Raw genomic sequence first — 23108 nt, forward strand, 5'->3', positions numbered from 1 at the left:
TGTCAATTTTTAAGCCCTGCATCGTCCAATGTGAGCTGCACTTCGACTTACAGTCTCCTGCCTTTCCCACCGACTGGTCCAAAGTTGCGTTTGTGATCTCCCACCTCACGGGGGGGGGGCAAGATTCTGGGCTACTGCGGAATGGAGTCGCAGCACAGATGCGTGCCGAACGTGGACATCCTTTGTCACGGTCATGGCGCAAGTGTTCCAGTTCGCATCCTCTGAACGCGACGCAGTGAACTCCTTGATCCCGCTATGGCAAGGCAAGCGCCGGGTATCCGACTACAGCAATGACTTCCGTATTCTCGCAGCCAAAAGCCACTGGAACAACAGGGCGCTCCAAGATGCGTTCTTTCAAGGGCAGTCCCCTGCTGTAATGGACTAGCTGATCCCGCTGGACTTGCCGACAGACCTGGACGCACTCATCGCATTGACTTTGAAAATAGATATGAGACTCAAGGAATGCGTGCAGGACAATGCCTGGTGGACAGACACGCCACCGCATATCAAGGACAATAACACTCCTTGACGTACGTCTGACTAAGTGGAGAAACCCAGGCTGCCAGGCCGCCCCCACCTGTCACCCGAGGAACGTCCACGCCCGCAGGGAGAGCATCTCTGCTTCTACTGCGGGCAGTCGGGACATGCTGTCCAGGCAAACCAGCTTGAACCTCACGCCGAACCCAAACGAGGGTGTGTCTCAACTTCATTCAGGACAGTACGGACCAAACACTTCCTTGTGTCACCTTGTGTTCGGGAGGACAGTCACTTAAGATGATGCGATGCATAGAGTCAGGTTCAGATGGCAATCTTTTAAGTTCTCAGCTGGTCAAAAGCATGGGCTTGAGGACCTTCACAAGTACAATGCCCGCGTAAGCCTTATGGGGTAAATGGCAAGTTGAGATAACCCACCGAACTCAGATGCTCACTCTGATATTTCAGGACTCACACACAGAACTCATCAGCTTTCATGTTTTTCACATCGCCAGTCATAACCTACTCCTGGGGAAACCCTGGCTGAAAATACACAACCGCCATGTATACTGGTCTACCAGACAAATTGAATCCTGGGGAGCCAAATGCGCACGCATGTGCCTCTCGTCCCTGAAGGCGGAGAGGGAAGAGGCCATCCAAGCCCCCCGAGAGGAGCCAGACCTCACTTCAATCCCCTCCTGCTACCATGACCTGACGGAAGTGTTTTCCAAGTGTAAGGCCAAGTTACTTCCTCCCCACAGGCCGTATGACTGCGCCATTGACCTGCTGCCCGGCTCCTCACCCCCTCGCAGGAGATTATTCTCTCTTTCAGGTCCAGAGCATCAAGCCATGAAGGTATACGTACAAGAGTTGCTGGCTGCAGGACTGATCTGGCACTCATCGTCAGCGGCCGGGGCCGGCTTCTTCTTCGTGGAAAAGAAAGACAAGACCCAGCAGCCCTGCATCGATTACCAGGGACTGAACGATGTCACTGTAAAAAAACAGGTACCCTCTCCTCCTCATTGCCACGTCCTTCAAACTGCTGATGGGGGCCAAGATTTTTAACAATCTGGACTTGAGGAATACGTACCACCAGGTGCACATAAGGGAGGTGGATGAGTGCAAGACTGCTTTTACCACACCCATGAGACTCTGAATACTTGGTGATGCCTTTTGGACTCACGAATGCACCACCCATGTTCCAGAATTTCATCAATGACGTTTTACGCAAAATGCTTAACATATATGTTTTTGTGTACCAAGATGACATCCTGATTTTTTCCTCGGACGAAAAATCCCATGTCGGGCACATTCGTGCTGCTACAGCAGCTGTTTTGTCACGACCTGTTATTCCTGGGCTTTGTCTTGGCGGAGATACGCGTGGATCCCTGCAAGGTCGAGGCCGTCCTTTATTGGCCCACTCCTACTACTTGCAAGAAGGCAGAAGAAGAAGGTTTATTGGGTTTGCCAACTTCCACAGCAAATTCATCTCAAACTTTAGTACCATGGCAGCCTCATTGGATGCGCTAACCTCACCCCGGAGTTCCTTTGTTTGGAATCCGGCCTGCCAGGCGGTCTTTGGTAAGGTCAAGGGCAGCTTTATTGCAGCTCCAGTCCTCATCTTGCCTGATCCTGATAGGCAGTTTGTCGTCGAGGTCGATGCGTTGGATTCAGGGATAGGGGCGGTTCTCTCACAAAGAAATCCCAAGGACGGAAGACTACACCCCTGCACATTCCTTTCCAGAAAGCTAACTCAGGCGGAACGAAATTATAACATCAGAGACTGCGAACTGCTTGCAGTCAAGACAGACATGTCGAAATGGAGACATTGGTTAGAGGGGACGTAGGTTTCGTTCTTGATACTGACGGACCATAAAAATTTTGAATCCATTTAATCAGCCAAAGAGGCTTAATGCCAGACAAGCAAGGGGGGCACTCTTTTTTACATGGCTCCGTTTTGTGATGACCTATCGGCCGGGGACAAAGAACGGGAAACCCGATGCGCTGTCACGTATACATGATGGGGAGCGAACAGAGTCAGACCATGCCCCTACTCTTCCTGACGCCTGTTTCGTCTCAGTCTTCAACTGGGAAATCGAGACCCAAGCTAAAAATGCGCTTAAGGAGTCTCTCAGCCCTGAAGGCTGCCCCGATATCAGGCTGTATGTCGTTCCTCCGCTGAGGGAAGGGTAATTGACTGGGCCCACACCAACTGCACTGTGTGTCACCCGGGCATGGCAAAAACCCGGTCGGTAATAGAACAACATTTTTGGTGGACGAATATTAAAAAGGACGTCACGGAGTATGTCAATGCGTGCCCAGTTTGCGCAGAAAACAAATCCTCCTGACAACGGCCCTTAGGGGAGTTACGCCTCCTGCTCGTTCCTCGACATCTGTGGTCATCACACCTCCCTAAACTTTGTGACAGGGCTTCTGGCTTCGCAAGGTCACACAGCTGTCCTTTCAGTGGTGGACCGCTTCTCCAAAATGGTTCATTTTATCCCACTCCCTAAAATCCCCTCCGCCAAGCAGAAGGCCTAGTTCCTGATGAACAAGGTATTCAGTATCATGGCTTGCCTGCCAACGCGTTGTCTCACAGGGGCCAACAATTCGTCTCCTGTTTTTTGGAAGGAGTTTTACTCAGTCATAGGGGCCTCTCACTTCCCATCTTTAGATGCTGGCTCATCGGTGCCATCAGCCTTGGCCATGGTGAAACACTGTAAACTGAGCGAGCCAGAAAGATGTTTGTTCGCAAGGGATGCTACTATAAGGTCGCGGCGGACTGCAAAAGGATGATGGCGCTGTATTACAAAGTGGGGCAGCGTGTCTGGCTGTCGCAAAGGGTGATTGTTGCTGCTTGAAAATGAAAAAATATTTTTCTGATTTTATTAGCTTTTTCAAAATTACACTTAGTTGCATAACAAGTATTTGTAGATTTAGCATACAAATCTATATGTAATTAAGTGTAGTCATATATTGTTGAATGAAAAATAGCTAGTACCCCAAAATTATGTTCCCTCACAAATTTATTGTGCATAAAAACAGCAACAAAATTTATGGATTGGGCTAGAAAGGGACGTCATCTTAAAAATGACAAACACGGCAGGGTATCACTTCCTTGCAAGGCTCGCCCAAGAAATGTGGCTTCATGTCCCAAAAATGTCAGTCATCTCCAAAAAACATGCAGACATTTCTACTAAAGGCAGCTTAATACTCAGAAATTTTTGAACGACTGGCCCGATATTTTCACTTTTTCAGATCAGATAAGCTCAAATCTGATCAACCGCTGTTTGGAGACAAGAGACCTTTGTTATGAGTTGAAGATACAATAATAGCTAGTACACAGAATACAAGAAAGTTGGATCTCCTCATGAGACAGACTCTTCTTGTCTTTGTATTTTGTCCATACTATTCGAGAAGTCAGGTGATAAACCTGAGAGAGATTTAAGTAAATGCATGTAGTGTTGTAATCTTAGTCTCAAATATGTAAAGCATAAATACTGTTTACGTATTTTATTCATTCTGGTACCCAGATACACATACATGAAAATTCCTGGGGTGTGGATGGGGGGGTTGTATTGTGGGGGTGGGATACTTCTTAGTTTTTCACATTTCCCGGAGGGTTATGGTCCATGTTAACCGTGAAAAATGAGGGATTACTGTACTTTGAAGAGAATGTTTGACCAAAGTGAGCAGGCAAAAGTTTCTTATTTGTGTGTGTTCTTGTGTCTTTTTAAACTCATTCACAGAAAATGTTTGGCCACATCTGAGCAGGACAAAGATTTCTCACCAGTGTCTGCTCGTGCATGTCTTTTTAAATGTCCCTTCAGACTGAAGCCTTTATTACAAACTTGACATGAAAAAGGTTTCTCACTAGTGTGTGTTCTTGTGTGTATTTTTAATTGCCCCTTCTCAGTAAATCTTTAATCACAAACTGGACATGAAAAAGGTTTCTAACCAGTGTGTGTTCTTGTGTGTATTTTCAACTATCCCTTCCGAGTGAATCTTTGACCACAAACTGATCATGCAAAAGGCTTCTCACCTGTGTGTATTTTCACATGTTGTTTGAAATTCTTCATAGAAGCAAAAGTTTTTCTACACCAAGAACCTTTCTCGCGTGTGTTGGTCATGTAACATGTCATATCAGCTTCAGATTGTTCATCATCATCATCATCATCATCATCGTCATCGTCTGTTTGTGATCCTCCACAGTCTCCATCACTAGAGCTGTTCCTGGTTGTCCTGAATGTTGTACCAGTGTAGCACCGACTGCCAGAGGAAAATTTACAATACCCAACACCTGTTGTGCTGTTGGTTGTCACAACAGATGAGACAATTTTTCAAAGAGATCAGTCTATGGATACCAGCTGAAAAGACCAGAAAATATCGATGGATTTTGGCAATTAAACATGATTAAACGTGTTGCTGAACACACTTCCGAGTTCATGAGCCGTCAAAACCGTCACCATGTGGGATTTATTCCTGATGAGAACAGACCCAGCAACAATTTATCGTATGCGTCCAGACTTTTATATACTTTCAAACTTTTCCGTGTAAATCTCAACGACTTACTCACCTGATCCATATGTATATCCAGTTGTCCAAGACAAGTGGAAGCGCAATAACAGCCCAATTTGTTATCGGCCAAAACATCGATTTCGGCATTACGGGTCCTATATGCCAAGCGTCTCTAATTTTTCCATGTACCGTCGTTTATTTTCACCTTCTAAATGTCTGACAGTGTCGGAGAAGACTCTGGACATCATGCTACAAGACATATGTACGTGTCGTCTCCAACCAACTTAGCATTGAGCAATGCTTAGCTTGACCGGCAATATGGCGAGGTAAACAAAAGTCACAATTTTATGACATAGGTGCACGAGCTCTATTCCCAGGTGGTCTCCCATCCAAGAACTAACCAGGGCCAAACCCACTTGAGTTCAGAAATCTGACAAGATCAGAAATCCAGAAATCACAATGTATGATTTTTTTTCACAATTTATTTGTGATACAGCTGCAAATATGTATTTGAACAGCTGTCTATCAGCTAGAATTCTGACCCTCAAAGAGCTGATAGTCGGCCATTAAAAGTCCACCTCCACTCCATGTATTGTCCTGAATCAGATGCACCTGTGTGAGGTCATTAGCTGCATAAAGATACCCGTCCACCCCATACAACCAGTAAGACTCAAACTTGTAACATGGCCAAGACCAAAGAGGTGTCCAAAGACACCAGAAACAAAATTATACAACTCCACATTGCTGGAAAGGGCTACGGAGAAATTGCTAAGCAGCTTGTTGAAAAAAGGTCCACTGTTGGAGCAATCATTAGAAAATGGAAGAAGCTAAATATGACGGTCCGTCTCAATCGGAGTGGAGCCCCTTGCAAGACAGCACCTCCCCTTGAACGCGAAGCGGCGAACTCTTTGATCATGCTGCGGCAAGGCAAGCGCAGAGTTTCCGACTTCGCCATTGACTTCCCTTTTCTTACAGCCGAAAGCCAGTGGAAGAACAGTGCGCTCCTAGATACATTCATTCAAGGGCTGTCCCCCATGGTAAAGTACCAGTTGATACAGCTGGACTGGCCGACAGACCTGGACTCACTCATCGCTCTCACTTTAAAAACTGACAAGAGACTCACGGATCGGGAGCAAGACAATCCCTGGCGGAGGAATACACTTTTACGTATCAGGGATGCTGACGCTCCTCAAGGTGCATCTTATGAAGCGGAGATGCCCAGGCAACTGGGCCACCTCCGCCTGTCACCCGAGGAACATTTACGCCGGCTGAGGGAGGAACTCTGCTTCTACTGCGGGCAGTCGGGGCACACAGTAACCAGCTGGTACCTCTACCCCGAACCCTGACTATGGTGAGTCTCAACTTTATCCAGGACAGTCCGGACCAAGTAGTGTGTTCAGGAGGATGGCCACTCAAGTCGACTGCTTTCATAGACTCTGTTTCAGATGCCAATCTTTTAAATTCACATCTGGTCAAAAGCATGGAACTCGGGACTCGTGAGTTACAGCGCCCCTCTAACGCAAATGCGGCGGATGGAGGTTTTTTAGGCAAAATAACCCAACGTACTCAAGACGGACAAATCAGGTCTTGGGGAGACAAGTGCGCACTAACGGGCCTCTTGTGCCAAAAGGCGGAGAGGCAAGAGGCCGCTCAAACCTCACAAAGATGAGTTAGACTTGTCTTCAGTCCCCTCCTGTTACCATGGCCTGAAGGATGTATTTTCCAAGTGCAAGCCTAAGTCGCTTCCTCCTCACAGGCCATACGACTCCGATGGCTACGACTGACTTGCTGCCCGGCTCCTCACCCCCTCGTGGAAGACTATACTCTCTTTCAGGTCCAGAACATCAAGCCATAAAAGAATATGCAGAGGAGTCCCAGGCTGCAGGACTTAAGCACCCTGTCATTATAAACCACATTGATGGGCTTCGTAAATACTGTAACATTTGTAATCATGAGTGGACCCCTTTAAAAGAGGAGGGGATTATCAGAGTATCAGTTAGAGTGATGAGGCTGAAATTTGAAATTGAGGGTGGTATTTAATATGTGATTACTCGCTATGCCCCACAGGTGGGATCTGACCTAGAATTGAAAGAGACATTCTGGAAGGAACTAGATGATGTAGTTATGAGCATCCCATGCACAGAGAGAGAGAGAGTTGTGATTGGTATAGATTGTAATGGACATGTTGGTGAAGTAAACAGAGGTGATGAAGAATTGAATGGTAAGTACGGCATCCAGGAATGGAACTTGAGGGACAGATGGTGGTGGACTTTGAAAAAAGGATGGAAATGGCTGGAGTGAACACTTTTTTCCAGAAGAGGCAGGAACATAGAGTGACCTACAAGAGTGGAGGTAGAACCGTGGAAGTGGATTTGTGCAGATGATGTAATCTGAAGAAGATTACTGACTGTAAAGTAGTCGTAAGGTCGTGGAAAGGGAGAGTGTGGCTTGACAGCATGAGATGGTGGTGTGTAGGATGACTCTGGTGGTGGGTATTTAGATTTAAAGGAGAGAGGTAGAGCAGAGAACCATATGGTGGAAGGTGAGAAAGGAAGAATGTTGCGCAGTGTTTCAGAAAGAGGTGAGACAGGCTGGACAGGATGACCTCCCAGAAGACTGGACTATTACAGCCAAAGTGATCAGAGAGACAGGCAGGAGAGTACTCGGTGTGTCTTCTGGAAGTCGCAATGATTTGTAAGGGTGAAGCTAGAAAGGCACTAAAGAGGATGAAAAATGGAAAGGCAGTTGGTCCTGATGACATATCGGTGGGGGTTTCGAAGCAATTTGGAGAGGCGGCTGTGGAGATTTTGACCAACTTATTCAATAGAATACTAGCGGGCGAGAAGATGCCTGAATAATGGAGGAAAAGTGTCCTGGTTCCAATTTCTTAAAATAAGGGCGATATTCAGAGCTGTGGGAACTATAGAGGAATAAAGTTCATTAGCCACACAATTAAGTTATTGGAAAGAGTAGTTGAGGCTAGACTCAGGACAGAAGTATGCATTTGCGAGTAACTGCATGGTTTCATGCCTAGAAAGAGTACCACAGAGAATGCAAGTGGAAAATTACAGAGAAGGTCAGAAGGAGCTACATTGTGTCTTTGCGGATCTCGAGAAAGCCTATGACAGTGTACCAATAGAGGAACTGTGGTACTGAATGCATGAGTCTGGTGTGGCAGAGAAATATGTTAGAATAGTAAAGGACATGTATGATGGCAGCAGAACAGTGGTGAGAAGTGCTGTAGGTGTGACAGAAGAATTTAAGATGGAGATGGGACTACATCAGGGATCAGATCTGAGCCCCTTCCCATTTGCTGTGGTAATGGATAGGCTGACAGATGAGGTTGGACTGGAATCCCCTTGGATCATGATGTTCGCTGATGATATAGTGATATGCAGTGAAAACAGGGAGCAGGTGGAGGAACAATTAGAAAGATGCACTGGAAAGGAGAGGAATCAAAATTATCCATCCATCCATTCATTCTCTAGCACTTCTCCGGGTCGGGTCCCGGGGGAAGTAGCTTCAGCAGGGACCAGGCACCCAGACTTTCATTTCCCCAGCCACTTCTTCCAGCTATTCCAGAGGGATCCCAAGGCGTTACAAGGCAATCCAAGGGACTGTCTCTCCAGTGTGTCCTGGGTCATCCCCGGGGTCTTTTTCCAGTGGGACACCTCATCAGGGAGGCGTCCGGGAGGCATCCGGATCGAATGCCCCAGCCACCTTATCTGCCTACTCTCTATGTGGAGGAGCAGCGGCTCCACATAGAGCCCCTCCCGGATGATCAAGCTTCTCACCCTATCCCTAAGGGAGAACCCGGACACCCTGTGAAAGAAACTAATTTCAGCCGCTTGTATCCGCGATCTTGTTCTTTTGATCACGACCCATAGCTCATGCCCATAGGTGAGGATAGGAACATAGATCGACTGGTAAATTAAGAGCTTTGCCTTTCGACTTACCTCCCCCTTTACCACAACGGACCGATACAAAGTCCTTATCACTGCAGATGCCGCTGCACCAATCCGTCTGTTGATCTCCCGCTCCATTCTTCCCTCACTTGTGAACAAGACCTTGAGATACTTGAACTCCTTCACTTGGGGCAGGATCTCATCCCCGACCGGGGCAGGACATGCCACCCTTTTTTGACTGAGGACCATGGTCTCAGATTTGGAGGTGCTGATTCTCATCCCGACAGCTTCACACTCTGCTGCAAACTGCTCCAGTGAGCATTGGAAAGCATGTCTTGATGAAGCCAAAAGAACCACATCATCTGCAAAGAGCATTGATGCAATGCTGGGGCCACCAAACCAGACACTCTCTACGCCTTGGCTGCGCCTCGAGATTCTGTCAAAAAAAGTTGTGAAAAAAAAATTCGGTGACAACGGGCAGCCTTGGCGTAGTCCAACTCTCACCGGAAACCGAACAGCCCGGATTAAGGGGCTTGGTACCCCATATTCCCGAAGAACACCCCCACAAGACTCCCCGAGGGACACGGTTGAGCGCCTTCTCCTAGTCCACGAAACACATGTAGACTGGTTGATCGAACTCCCATGCTCCCTCGAGGATCCTGCCGAGGGTGTAGAGCTGGTCCACTGTTCTACGGCCAGGACGAAAACCACATTGCTCCTCCTGGATCTGAGATTCAACTTCCTCTGTCCCTCCTCTCCAGCACCACTGAATAGACCTTACCATGGAAGGTGAGGAGTGTGATCCCCCTATAGTTGGAACACAGGCCACCCCCCGGTACCCCTTCTTAAAAAGAACATGCAGAGGCACTGTCCCCGATGTCCACGCAATGTCACAGAGGTGACACCTAGGACAGCCCCACAACATCCAGAGCCTTTAGGAACTCCAGCCGAATCTCATCCACCCTCGCGGGCCTGCCACAAAGGAGCTTTTTAACACCTCAGTGGGAAGATGTGTTAGTAGAGTTGAGGAGGTCTTCGAAGTATTCTCCCCACTGACTCACAACATCCGGAGTTGAGGTCAGCAGCACCCCATCCCCACTTTCCACAGTGTTGATGATGCACTGCTTACCCATACTGAGACGCAGGACCAGAATTTCCACGAAGCCGTCCTGAAGTCTTTCTTCAAGATCTCCCCCAACTTCTCCCACACCCAGATTTTTGTCTCAGTGACCACCGGAGCTGCATTCTGCTTGGTCAACCGGGACCTCTCAGCTGCATCAGAAGTCCCACAGGGTAAAAATGCCCAATAGTACTCCTTCTTCAACTTGACAGCATCCCTCACTGTTGGTCTCCACCGACATATTTGCGGGTTGCTGCCACAACAAGCACCGACCACCTTACGGCCACAGCATCAGCAATGGAGGCGCGGAACATCGTCCACTCTTACTCAATGTGACCCGCCTCCCCCGAGACATGAGCAAAGTTTTTTCGGAGGTAGGAGTTGAAATTCCTTCTAACAGGGGAATCAGCCAGCCGTTCCCAGCAGACCCTCACAAAACATTTGGGCCTGCCACGTCAGACCGGCATCTTCCCCCACCATCGGAGCCAACGCACCACCAGGTGGTTATTAGTTGACAGCTCTGCCCCTCTCTTCACCAGAGTGTCCAAGACATGTGGTCGCAAGTCCGATGACACGACTACAAAGTCAATTATCAAAGTGCGGCTTAGGGTGTCCTGGGTCCAGGTGCACATGAGGACACCCTGATCCCTGAACATGGTGTTCGTTGTGGACAATCCGCGATGAGCACAGAAGTCCAATAACAGAACACCACTCCCAACCCCAACGTACAGGCCCCGAGCTGGGGGGCAATAAGTATACCCCCACCTGCTCAGCGTTTCTCCCCGTAGGCAACCCCAGAGTGGAACAGAGTCCAACTCCTCTCAAGAGGAGTGGTACCAGAGCCCAAGTGGTGTGTAAAGGAGAGTCCAACTATATCTAGTCGGAACTTCTCGACCTCACAAACCAACTCGGGCTTCTTTCCTGCCAAAGAGGTGACATTCCATGTCCCTAGAGCTAGTTTCTGTTGCCAGGGATCAGATCGCCAAGGTCTTTGGCCACTGCCCAGTTTATATTGCACCCGACCCCTATGGCCCCTCTCACAAGTTGTGAGCCCACAGGAAGGGGGACCCATGTTATCCTTTCAGGCTGTGCCCGGCCGAGCCCCAGGGGTGCCGCCCCGGCCACCAGGCTCTCGTCTTCGAGCCCCACTGCTAGGCTTGGATCCAGAGGGGGGCTCCGGTGACCGGCGTCCAGCAAGGGAAACCAAGATCCAGTTTTTGTAGTCATCATAGGGGTTGTGGAGTCCTACTTTGTCTGGTCCCTCATCTCAGACTTATTTGCCATGGGTGACCCTACCAGAGGCATGAAGCCCGAGACAACTTAGCTCCTAGGATCATCGGGAGACACAAACCCCTCCACCACAATAAGGTGACGGCTCAAGGAGCGGGGAATGAAGATTAGCCAAAGTAAAACAGAATATTTGTGCGTGAATGACAGGGGCACAGGGGGAAGAGTGAGGCTCTAGGGAGAAAAGATAGTGAGAGTGGACGACTTAAAATACTTGGGGTCAGCAATCCAGAGCAATGGTGAGTGTGGTAAGGATGTGAAGAAACGGGTCCAAGCAAGGTGGAACAGCTGGTGAAAGGTGTCTGGTGTGTTATGTGACAGACGAGTCTATGCTAGGATGAAGGGCAAAGTTTATAAAACAGCAGTGAGGCCGCTCATGCTGTATGGATTCGAGACTGTGTCACTGAAGAGACAACAGCAAGCAGAAGTGGAAGTGGCAGAAATTAAGATGTTGAGATTCTCGCTCAGATGTGAGATGGTTGGATAGAATTAGAAATGACCTCATTCGAGAGACAGCCATGGTTGGATGTTTTGGAGACAAGATTCAAGATTGCAGACTTCGATGGTTTGGACATGTCCAGAGGAGAGAGAGTGAGTATGTTGGTAGAAGGGTGCTGAGGATGGAGTTGCCAGGCAAATGAGTGAGAGGAAGACCAAAGAAAAGGTTGATGGCTGTTGTGAGGGAAGACACGAGGACAGTGGGTGTTAGAGAGGAAGATGCACAAGATAGGCTTAGATCAGGGGTGCCCATACTTTTTTACCACAAGATCTACTTTTCAAGCAACAAGCCTCTCGTGAGTGGGGTTTTGCAGGTGGGGGGGGGGGGTGATGCTCCCAAACCGTTTTAAGGTTAATGTTATGTTGCCTTCTATATTTAAAATACATAATAAGCTTTTAATGCACTGTATTGTCTGTGCTTTCATCCTGGATCAGGCTGCGCCAAGGTAGAAATTTAAAATTACACACCATCTGATCCTGCACTTTCTACTATGGCTTCAGACCAGACCTTTCCCACTCGGAAAAGAGAAAATCTCGTCCAGTGTAACCACTTTTTCTTCGGATATTCACATACGCCGAGAATCATTGCGTCTTCAAACAACAGCATTTCTTTTTTTTTTTTTAACTTTCTCCATTAATATCAAAAGTAAACATAAGCAGCATGTCTAGCTCGTTTTTGCACTACATTCCCCAGACGTTCCCCAGACTGTGATGCTAACTAAAGCAGCGGTGGTGGACGCTGTCATTATAAAAGACATTGATGGGCTGCGTAAGTACTGTAACATTTGGAATTATGAGTGAACGTCTTTCAGAGTGGGGGGGGTGTGTAAGATAAACTAGGAAAAAGATTGTGTGGCGGAGCCATTGATTAAAAAAAAACAATTAAAAAAAAGACTGGATTCTCATTGGCCACCAAAACTGGGGTCACCATCCGAAATTTTGATACTCTCAAAACAACCATGCCGACCTGTACAGCGACAGTGATTAACAATGCGAATCGCCAGTTTCGTGGGTGTGAAAAAGCATTCCACAGGTAAATTTACTTAGATTTACTTTGACACTGTGAAAGTTTGTTTGTAAAGGTTTTTTATTTTGTGATGATCTTAATTCACTTGAACAACGTCTTGTTTATGGTTGTTGCTGTTCACTGTTCACTCTCTGCTTCACCTTTATAGGCCGACGGTTTTTCATGAAAAAGCGATGTAAATATTTCCCCAAACTTCATCAGTGGATAAGCAAGAAAACACAATTTCTGTGAAATTTTTGATGAATTCCATAATACAGAACTCTGCAAATTGAATTTGATTTTCAAATGCAAGGAAACAAGTTTAAAGTCTGATATAGGACGTCGCAGGGACAACAAAAGAACAATGCATTTAGCATGGATTTTCCCATTCCGAGTCCTATTTCAAAAAATATATCTAACCGATTGGCTTGAAATTTAATGTTTTTATTACCAAAAAAATGCCGAGTTTTTGTACTGTTATGAGGACAGTGCTTCACAGCGTATTTTGGGAAAAGTTAACATGTCATAGAAATCAGGCCCTAGGCAATATGCAAGGATTCTTGGTAGTCACGGTATTATGTCTTTCCTTTGCACTTAGTCCTTACCAAGGCTTACCAAGTCGAATTAAAAATCCTTCGTTACCAGAACTGAAAAATGTCAAGCTCACAAGACCACGTTTAATTCTACAGGGTGACCCAAAAAGATACGTACCCATGAAAATTTCATTTGTGGCTTTGTTTAAAAAGCTATTTATTTCAAATTACAACCACACATTATTCAGCTTATGGAAGACCATTCACCAGAGTTTCAGCTATTTCTGTCAATTTTTAATCAATTTATGGCTTTCCTAAGATGTGTTCCAAATGTCCACCATTTCGTTGCAAGCAAACCTGTACTCGTCTGGCAAAGTTTTGAATCACTTTTATACACTCCTCTTTCGTAACTAACAATCGTTGGTTTTAATGGAAAGTTGCGACAATGGAAACGCTTTCGAAACAGAATCTGTACACTCTGGTATGATTTTGTCGCAAAATAGGTCTCCAGGGAGAATATCTTCTGCTGATTTGTCCAAGACATTTTCGGGGCAACTATAGCTGCAAATGATCATCCATAGGTTCACCTTTCACATCCTGCAACAGAAAAGACATTCGTTAAAAAATTTATTTTTTTACTTCTGTCCTGAGTCTAGCCTCCACTACTCTTTCCCATAACTTCATTGTGTGCCTCATCATCTTTATTCCTCTGTAGTTTCCACAGCTCTGAACATCCCCTTTGTTCTTAAAAATGTGAACTAGCACACTTTTTCTCCATTCTCCAGGCATCTTCTTGCCCGCTAGTATTCTATTGAATGAGTTGGTCAAAAACTCCACAGCCACCTCTCCAAATTGCTTCCATACCTCCACTGGTATTTCATCAAGACCAATTGTCTTTCCATTTTTCATCCTGTTCAGTGCCTTTCTAACTTCCCCCTTACTAATCATTGCCACTTCCTGGTCATTCACTACTCTTCCTTCTCTCTCATTTTCTTTATTCATTAAATTCTCAAAGTATTCTTTCCATCTACTTGGCACATTACTGGCACCAGTCAAGATATTCCATCACTATCCTCATTCACCTTTACTTGCTGCACATCCTTCCCATCTCAATCCCGCTCTCTGGCCAACCTGTAGAAATCCTTTTCTCCTTTCGTGTCCAACCTGGTGTGCATGTCATCATATGCTCTTTGTTTAGCCTTCACCACCTCTACCTTTGCCCTACATCGGATCTCAATGTATTCCTTTCGCCTCTCCTCAGTGCTCTCACTGTCCCACTTCTTCGCTCATCTCTTTCCTTGGATGACTTCCTCTATTTTGGAGTTCCACCGCCAAGTCTCCTTCTCACCTTTCCTACCAGAAGACACACCAAGTACTCTCCTGCCTGCCTCTCTGAATACCTTGCCAGTAGTATTCCAGTCTTCTGAGAGCTCTTCCTGTCCACCTAGAGCAGTGGTTCCCAAAGTAGGGTCCACGGAACCCCAGGAGGTGAAAAACGTCTTTCCAGGGGGTGCGTGATGTGAAGACGAAAAACGAAATCGTCTGGAAGCTAATCATGATGTTAGAATTGCCCTTTCCAGTGTTGAACCACGTTTTGATTTATTGTGCAAAAATAAAAAGCAAGAGCACGTGAGCCACTAAAACGGAGTATTTCTTTGTACCAGAACGGCATAGCTGTGTCCAGCACTATATTATTGGCAAAAGTTGAGGTTGGGGGTCCAGTACCTTTTTGAACAACTCACTGGGGGTCCGGGCCCAGGTTGACTTTGGGAACCACTGACCTAGAGCCTGTCTCACCTCTTTCCAAAAGGCCACACAACATTCGTCCTTTCTCAACCTCCACCACCTGAATCTCTGGTCTACCTTTGTCTTCTTAATCTTCCTACCCGCTACCAGTCATTTCTACACCCCCCCCCCATCCTATGCTGTCGAGCTACACGCTCCTCTACCACTACCTTACCAGTCAGCAACCTCCTTCAGATTACATCGTCTGCACAAAATATAATCCACCTGCGTGCTTCTACCGCCGCTCTTGTAGGTCACTCTCTTCTGGAAATAAGTGTTCACTACTGCTATTTCCCTCCTTTTTGCGAAGTCCACCACCATCTGTCCCTCAAAGTTGCTTTCCTGGATGCCGTACTTACCCATCACTTCTTCTTCTTCATCGCCCCCATTTCCTTCGCCGACATGTCTATTGAAATCTGCACCAATCACAACTCTCTCGCTGTCTGGGATGCTCAGAACTACTTTGTCTAGTTCCTTCCAAAATTTCTCTTTCAACTCGAGGTCACATCCTACCTGTGTGGCATCGCTGCTAATAATATTACACACAATACCCTCAATTTTAAATTTCAGCCTCATCACTTGATCTGATACTCTTTTCACCTCCAAGACATTCTTAGCCAGCTCTTCATTTAAAATAACCCCTACTCCATTTCTCTTCCCATCTACTCCATGGTCAAATATTTTAAACCCTGATCCTAAACTTCTAGCCTTACTCCCTTTCCACTGGATCTCTTGGATGCACAATATATCAACCTTTCTCCTAATCATCATCTCAACTAACTCTTGAGGTTTTCCTGTCATAGTTCCAACATTCAAACTCCCTATACACAGTTGTAGGGTCTCTGCATTCCTGATCTTCTTCTGCCGACTAAGCCGCTTTCCTCCCCTTTTTTTGTCTTCGACCCACATTATCTGAATTTCTACCTCCGCCTTGCAGATTAACAGTGCCGGGGGCGAGTGTAATTAGCCTGGGCCACGATTTATCCGTTATGGAATTAGTTTGATGAACGCTCATATAGGTTTGGCAGTTTTACGCCGAATGCCCTTCCTGACGCAACCCTCTGCATTTATCTGGGCTTGGGACCAGCCTACAGGTTGCAGAGGCATGTGCCCCCCATTCGGCTGCAGATAGTCAAATAAAAGCAATCAAATAAACAAAATCAGCACATAAGGGACACAGTTCACATACTACCTAGTCTATGTTAAAGTTAACATGGTATGTGGGTAAGTAAGGTTCGAGTATGAAAATATAAAGGATATGGAGATATAAAGGATATTGAGATGAAAGATTTAAACCACAATGGCTCCCATTCCAGTAGTTGAAGGTTGGGTCCACTTGTGTAGTTTTCTATCAGTACTCACGGTCCTCGTTGTACAAGTTGTGTACGTCGTACAAGTTATGTAGTTACTCACGTTTTATGTTTCTTAAACAGCAACAATTTGATCACAAATCCGTCTCGCTGTTAGACAGCTAAGCTAAGGAAGGCTGGGCCGAGAAGCAAGTTTAAGTTGAAGGCTCCACTTGCCCAACTTCCTATAAGTACTCACAGTCCTCGTTGTATACGATACGTAGGCTTTGCAAGTCGTGTAGGTACTAGTATTTGATCTTTTCCCACTCAGCAAAGATTTGATTATAGACGCGTCTTGTTGTTAGCGAGCTAGGCTAGACTAAGATAGTCCGAGCAGCTTCAACACGAATGATACGGCTCCAATTTGGGCACTAAGATTACACAGATGATGATTTTAGTCCACTGAAATCGTCACCGGGGGTGTCCCACGTTGAGGAGTCACAACCTTCGGTCCAAATTTAGCAGGATTTATTGAAGTACGATCGACCGGACCAGAGTCTCCTCGTTTTAGCGGCCACCAGTTTGGGAACTGGAAGCACTTTTTTATTTTTGTCTTGGTGTTGTACTGTAACACGGATGAGAATGACCAAGTTGGAAAAACACTGAAAATGTCTTCCGTCGACGGGGAGTGTAAATACAGGGCAAGCATAATATTTTGAAACATTAAAATATGAGTCCAAATAGCCAAAATGATTTTGCCAAACTTCAGACATAAAAATGTAGACAGTGATATCTCAAATAGGCTACTACACTTGTACTTATACTTCAGAAATAAGTACACAAGTAATTTGTTTACATAAGAGAGAGAGAGAGATCATGATATATAAAAGTGAGCAATAAAATGAGTGATCTAGAGGGCCAGTGATACAGATAGGCCTAATCTTATTAACAGTTGTCAATTATATAATATTTGAGAAATTTACTTTATTTGAGAAAAAAATCCACCAGACGTTTGAGAACGATTGAAATGTTCAGAGGACGTTGACCAGAATGTCATGGTGTGACGGAGCCATTAGGAACTGCCTCAATTATTAGGTATATATGTGTCTGCATTGATGCATCTGAAATAAAGTAGTTGAAAATAATTTAAATCCATGTATTTTCAGAGGCAAATATTTAATACCCATCATTAAATTGAAATAATGCACAGCTCATGAATATCAATTGGAAATCAGTGGAACTATTTGAATTGATTCTTCAGGACTTCAGCTTTATTATGATTCAAAAGACCATACAGCACATATGTAAAATAACATTGATGTGACAGTTCATCTGCTATTTCTTCTTCTTTGACATATCAATTAAGGAATTGCTGCATGTGGTGGTCGTCTTTCTGGCATGGCCTACAGTAGAACAGTACGAGTACATACAGTCTCACAAAAAAAGTGTTCGCACCACCTACATACCTTTGACAGTAATAGCATGCCTGTAGCATTTACAGTGAAAATCTGGAGGCAACATGGCACTTGAAGATTGACCAAACCTAGCGTCACCCTCAATAATGGAAGGGTTGTGTGTTTCATGTAGGCCAAGATCTTCTGTACAACTAGCATCTGCTTGTTCTGGATCAGCAGACATTTCCTGATCACCCACAACAGGGATGACGGGGGAAAGCATTTCCTCAACAACCTGAGAAATGTAATGGAGAATTAAAATTCTATCCCCGATAAAACAGCAACTAGACAGGATAGATCTTAGGATCACTTACCCTTCTCTTGCTTCTTGCTGCATAGCTTGCTCTGGGTCGCTATGGACTTGAACTACTACTATTACATGCAAAACTGGCATCACTGACTGGTGTGCTTCCGAGCACTAGTGGCTGTTGTGTCCCTTTCTCCTGCTCAGCAAATTGATCAATGAATATTGAAGGGACTGCTCCTGGATTGAGCAAAGATTCTTTCAAATAACCCATAGAGTACCGAACCATACTCGTTGAATAATCGTCTGGGTACACAAAATGTTCACTGCATACCCTGGCCTGTTTGTCGTATGACTCAGGGCGACCACACTTCGCTAGCCACTGGGTCCTTAAAGGTTTCTTTTTCTTGCTGGGCAGAACGTGCCACCGAGCATTCCTCAGATTATTTCTATCCAAATTACGTCAACATTCCGGAATGCAGTAGGTTATTTTCACGTGTCCGATAGTGGTTGTACTGCATGTAATGACACACTACAAATTGGCCATGTTTATTCACAGAATACATCACATATGCTCATGTGACTCACCAAAATGGCGGCACCTGTGAAAATTCATGATTGCCGATAAAAATCTTCTCAAAACACCATTATATCGTATTAACTTAAAATTTTCAAGGTACAGTTCATGTGATATGATCTATCGGATTAAGATTTTTTCATTTTTCAGTGAATGACCGGAAGTTTCCTTTTTTAAATACACAAGCATATGTAGTAAATGAATATGTAATTTAAGTAGCAATCCTTTGTTTTCACTGAGGTCACATTTTTTGCTTAATTACCAATACACCAATGAAAATTAGCCGAAGTAAAACAGAATATGTGTGTGTGAATGAGATGGGTGGAGGAGGAAGAGTGAGGCTCCAGGTAGAAGAGAGAGCGAGGGTGGACGACTTCAAATACTTGGGGTCAACAATACAAAGCAATGGTGAGTGTGGTAAGGAAATGAAGAAACGGGCCCAAGGTGGTTGAGACAGCTGGCAGAAGGTGTCAGGTGTGTTATGTGACAGAAGAGTCTCTGCTTGGATAAAGGGCAAAGTTTATAAAACAGTGGTGAAGTTGGCCATGATGTATGGATTAGAGACAGTGGCACTGAAGAGAAAAAAGGAAACAGAACTGGAGGTGGCAGAAATAAAGATGTTGAGGTTCTCTCTAGGTGTGAGCAGGATGGATAAGATTAGAAAATGAAAAATTTTTAGGGACAGCCAAATTTGAATGTTTTGAAGACAAGGTTTATGAGAGCAGACTTTAATGATCAGAACATGTCTAGAGGCGAGAGAGTGAGTATATTGGTAGAAGGGTGCTGGGAATGGAGCTGCCTTGCAAAAGAGCAAGAGGAAGACCACAGAGAAGGTTGATGGATGATCTGAGGGAAGACGTGAGGACAGTAGGTGTTGGAGAGGAAGATGCAGGAGATAGGCTTAGATGGAAAAAGATGACACACTGTGGCGACCCCTAACGAGACAAGCCAAAAGAAAAAGAAGCTGCAGATCATGGCCAAACCGCCTCCCCGTCCGATCCACCTCCGTGGCGGCGACGAGGCACCCCAGCCGATCCACTTCCGTGTCGGCGACGAGCCACCCCAGCCAACAAGGTTGGCGCCCAGCTCGGCCTTTTCCACAAGGCGGCTGCGGAGGCCGTCCTTCAGCGGCTGTTGCACGGAAGCCTTCCAATGCGCACATCGACATATTTAGCACCCCTAATTTACGGATTACGCCCCCCCCCAAACTATTGTTTTTTTTTTTAGTAGCTGTATCGACACCTACCTGCCATTTGGAAGCCACGAAGCTCTCATCCTTTGCACCTGTGCAATCAATTTTTCACGACGAACCAGGTCTCTTAGAAACTTATGAAGGGTAAATCCATCCTCCCGAGTGTTCGAGCAATATCCAGCAATGCAGCAAGTCAGCATTTTAGCTAACACGAAGGAACAACGAGCCACCTTCCCGCACGTAAAACTAATTGAAACAAACGAGTCCGCTTGAGGGCCCTCCTGCCCCATACGTCACTTCCTGCTTCTTCTCAGAAATAAATCCCTCAAGAGGCTTTTCATGGCGGGAGTTACAAAAAGCCATATACGTCAAAATCATGTTTTGTAGTAAAAAAAGGCATGGGACAAAACTAGCTGCTGTTTTTTCCAGTAATAACATACTAAAAATCATGCATTTCATGACAGTGGCCCTATAATATTTATATATATATATATATATATATATATATATATATACACTTTGAATATACATGTAATGGTTATTCATGCAAATGTTACAAATAAGCCTACATGTAAACCTGCATTAACATGCTGAGAATTGAAATCCATCTTGATTTTAAAATTCACAGTTTTTTTTTATATATATATACGTACAATACAAATATATGCTTACGAGTGTAAGAGTGGCTTCCACAAACTGACATTCTGTTAAACAACTTTGTTTCATTTGTCACAGGTTCATCATTCCATCCGGATAAGAGAAAAGCCCCTGGAGCCTTGGGTTATTTTGTCATCAGATGGTCCAGTGCAGTATGCCCATTGCACATGTATGGCTGGCCTTGGTGAAGGTTGCAGCCATATAGGGGCAGTTTGGATTAGAGACTGCTACACCTATTCGGAATGAAGCATCTATTACCGATGTTCCAACATATTGGATTTTCCCGACAGCTACAACTTTTAACACACCATCCAAGCAGGTCAGAGACATTGACTTTTCCTCCTCTTCAAAGAAAAGGAAAAGGCTTAAAGATAAAATTGAGGGGTCAGAAGACACAACACCACCAAGATGTGAAGTCTCATCCCCAACCAAGATAGAATTCGAAGACTTCATGGACCAGCTACATGCTGCTTTGCCAAAAGCTGGAGTGTTATCACTGACAGATACATTTTGTTCAGAGTTTAAGACAATGACACTGAGCTTGAACATTCCAATCCAATTTACAAGGTTGAGACTTTGCACCCATGATGGGCTGGTGTTTGAATGTAGATAAGCTTTCTCTTGGAAAAAAATCAAATTGGAAATAAAAAATTAATGCCCAATTACATCTATTACCACCTTAATACTCCCCATTGAGAAATAATTTTAAAATAAATAGAACTGGGGGAAAACTATTGCGTTACAAGAATTAAGTAGCCTGCTACTGGTACCCCAGGTATACATTACGAAATACAGGCACTCACACTTGATGGACCTGACCACGCTCGTGCGCCATCGCAGTCTCAAATCTGCAGTCGAGCACGAAAAATCACACGCGTAAAATTTGTTGCAAGAGGAAAAAATAGATATTGAAAGACGTTGCTTATTTTCTGTAGTCTTCACATTAATTTATGTTTCAATAAATGTTGGTAACAAAACAACCCTGATCCTGAACAATCAGTATTCACCCGGAAACAGGAAATGCAAGTTAACCGTACTGAGCATGTTCAGAAGTGATGCCAAAAGCACATGTTCTGAGGTTCTTCATGTACTGCGAGCGCACGTCGAAAGTCCTAAACATAATGAGTCATGTCAAAGGAGGTGCTCAATGCGTCAATTGCGAGGCAGTCTTGATTGACCGTGTGACGCCGTGCCGACATGAGATTATCATCCATATTCAGTTGTGGTAAATACATTGAGCGCATGCACATAAAGGTGCGTTCTCTCAAGCTATTTCTTTGGGTGGAATGACATGGAGTCTGACGAGCGAGCTCCGCCGGAGCTCAGCTCACGGCTGCGCCGCCGCTCGGCAGAGCTCGCTCGTCATTCTCTGCGTCATTCCGCCCAAAGAACCATCCGAATATTCAACATTATTTACATCCACAGGTTCAAATCTGTATGGAAGTATTCCTCTGTCTTTCCGATCAACCGATACTGCTATTCCTTCATCAAATGAGGATAAATCTGAGAAATCAGCGCTGGGCATAACGGTGTCCCATGTAATTGACCCCTCCGTACAGGGCACTTAACCACGCCTCCTGACGTGACGTCACGCCACGTGCGCTGACGTAAGACAAACAGTAAAAATAGAAAATACAATACATTTTGAACTGAGAGAGACGCCATGCTTCTGATTTCATTCAATCATTCACACGTAGCAATGTTATGCTAGCGGAGAACGTCTCATTCATTTATACGAGACGTGTATTAAAAATCAAATTTAGGGCATATCTTCCTGCAAACACAGTCTGGTTAAGCTTCGGCCGTGAGCCAGCAAGAAATCGATACGTTTGTGCAATCCGATCATCGCTAAATATCGCTCAACAAAGCATAAGTGTGTCAATCGTTCACACGTAGCGGTGTTATGCTAGCGGAGAACGTCTCATTCATTTATACGAGACGTGTATTAAAAATCAAATTTAGGGCATATCTTCGTGCAAACACAGTCTAAAAGTTTATTTTTCAAGAGGAAACCGGAGTGCCTGCAGAAAATCAACACAGCTACGGGGAGAACATGCAAACCCCACACTTGCGAGCCAGGATTTGAACTAGTCCTCAGAACTGTGTGGCAGACGAGCTCACCAGTACCCACTGTGCCGCCAGATTCATAATCCAGATTACTATAAATACAGCAACGACTATGAAAGTGGAGATTACTTTCAGAAAAAGACGACAGAATTTAGTTAGTGTGTTTTTCTTTAACCGCAGCAAGTGTCACTTTTGTCAAATCTTATTCTTCGGTAGCGCAAAGAAGACTTCACCTCACGCTTGATCGCTGCTTCGCATGTTGATTGTCTTTCTCTTTGTTCTATAACCAGGCTAAACTCGGCCGAAAAGATTCAACATGCACGTAACGACTCCAACCGGACACGAAGATTGCACAAGTGATGTTTTAGTCCATTAAAGGAGAGATCACAGGTATCCCATGTCGACGATTCACAAAATTCGGATTAACTGAAGGTGATTGTACCTGCTCCCGCATGGCGAGAAGGAAAAAGATTAGCCAGGATCACTTACACCGAAATATTTC

The 23108-nt window shown here is 45.2% G+C and overlaps 1 long non-coding RNA gene across 1 annotated transcript; it reads right to left on the reverse strand.

Moving 5' to 3' along the window:
* Positions 1-17664: 17664 nt before the first annotated feature.
* On the reverse strand, positions 17665-23108 carry LOC133493212 (uncharacterized). The gene is made up of 2 exons (XR_009792889.1): positions 18184-23108; positions 17665-18104 (listed from the first exon to the last, which is right to left on the reverse strand). It is a non-coding gene; the product is annotated as an uncharacterized LOC133493212 (long non-coding RNA).

This window comes from Syngnathoides biaculeatus, chromosome 20 (assembly GCF_019802595.1).
Source record: "Syngnathoides biaculeatus isolate LvHL_M chromosome 20, ASM1980259v1, whole genome shotgun sequence".
Taxonomy (NCBI): Eukaryota; Metazoa; Chordata; class Actinopteri; order Syngnathiformes; family Syngnathidae; genus Syngnathoides; species Syngnathoides biaculeatus.